Below are 1,861 nucleotides of genomic sequence, written 5' to 3' on the forward strand. Positions count from 1 at the left end.
TACCTACCTACCTACCCACCCACACCTACCTACCTACCTACCCACCCACACCTACCTACCTACCTACCTACCTACCTACCCACCCACACCTACCTACCTACCTACCCACCCACCCCTACCTACCTACCTACCCACCCCTACCTACCTACCTACCTACCTACCCACCCCTACCCACCTACCTACCTACCTACCTACCCACCCACACCTACCTACCTACCTACCTACCTACCCACCCACACCTACCTACCTACCTACCTACCCACCCACCCCTACCTACCTACCTACCTACCTACCCACCCACCCCTACCTACCTACCTACCTACCTACCTACCCACCTACCTACCTACCTACCTACCCACCCACACCTACCTACCTACCTACCTACCTACCAGAGCCCTATAGAGAGAGAGAGTCGCGTCAACTCCGTTCACTCCAATGGACCAGTTTTTTACAGCAATGGCGGATCGTGGAGCCTGTCAATAGTTCCCGGAAGTTAGCAGCAAATACAAGCAGCGCAGTCAAACTGGAGCAGTGGACCATCTGTGATACACTTTTACAGGTTAGTACGCTTAAAAAATCAGATTTAGTATTATAAGGACATCAGAATCAAATTAACATGTGCATTAAAATGTGAATTAAAGCATTTTAGTGAATTATTCACCTCTTAATAAGCAGATTTAGGGAACTAAATCTATGCTAAGACAACGCGAATACGTTTAGTGAGATTTCACATTAACGACTGAGCCTATTGTAAATTCCTCTGAATGCCATTTCACCTAAACGCGATGTTTTTGCGGGGCAGCTATAAGTATTGGTTAAATATGACATTTGAGTGTGATTCTAGAGTGTGTTGGGTCGAGGAGGTAAAATGAAGATATCCATTTTGGAGTACCAGCTAACGTTTTATTTCCTTTTATTTTATTTATTTATCCTTTTATTTATTTTATTTTCCTTTTTATTTCGTTTTATTTATTTTTATTTTATTTTATTAACGTATTTCCTCAGTTTTTGAAACTGCTGGATATAAAAGACGTATACTATTTAGTGTGATTAAGTTTTAAATATTCTATCACTTAAAGAAATAATATAATTATAGGAGTTCATACTTATTATACCTGTGTCAACACTATAGCTGTGATCAGCAGATATGGGCCCTTTACAGGTCCAGTGGTGCATCGTAGTGCAGGGGGCTTCCTCTTTCTGAGTGCGGGGCGATGCACAAAAATGGTGGGAACAGCATCTGCTCTCAGCCTAGTCTTGCCCTGTTTGGTTCTGATGTACTGGTCTGCCTCAAAATGTGCCTGCAGAGTGATGTGAGTTTACTCCTCACACATGACAACTCAGTTTTGTCTACCCATATACATATCCCATAGTGGGTGAATACACAGTATTAGAGAACACTTACTGGATACGTATACACTCATTACACGTATAAAAAACAACCAAGGAAGTTCAAATTCATATCACATCAATACTCATAATAATCATTTTTTCCTGTCTTTTTCTCCTCTCTCTCTTTAAGCCAAAGAACCATAGGGGATTCAATGGAGCCTGCAACTAGATAGCACCCTCACCCTGCACCCGAGTCTGTCTGGAGTCTTTGATTTTTTTTGTTCACTATTCTGTATTTTAATAAATCAGGCATTAAGCTTTCCAATAGTGTGTTTATTGTGAAAAGTGCAAATGCAGTGTTTGATGATTACCTCACATATATATTTGCTGTTGTAATCTTTAGTGAGGGTAAGATTGCTACTGCTTAGTTGAGACAACCATTTTTTTTCTCCTCTCAGTATCAGTGGGGAAACCATACATTTTTGCTCGATTGGAGCATCCCCATGCAACACAGCAAACCATGGTGGAC

The 1,861-nt window shown here is 41.5% G+C and overlaps 1 long non-coding RNA gene across 1 annotated transcript; it reads left to right on the forward strand.

Moving 5' to 3' along the window:
* Positions 1-1,283: 1,283 nt before the first annotated feature.
* LOC143511683 (uncharacterized) lies at positions 1,284-1,653 on the forward strand. Its single transcript, XR_013130229.1, has 2 exons — positions 1,284-1,313; positions 1,523-1,653. It is a non-coding gene; the product is annotated as an uncharacterized LOC143511683 (long non-coding RNA).
* The last annotated feature ends 208 nt before the right edge of the window (positions 1,654-1,861 follow it).

Source organism: Brachyhypopomus gauderio, chromosome 4 (genome assembly GCF_052324685.1).
Source record: "Brachyhypopomus gauderio isolate BG-103 chromosome 4, BGAUD_0.2, whole genome shotgun sequence".
Lineage (NCBI taxonomy): Eukaryota > Metazoa > Chordata > Actinopteri > Gymnotiformes > Hypopomidae > Brachyhypopomus > Brachyhypopomus gauderio.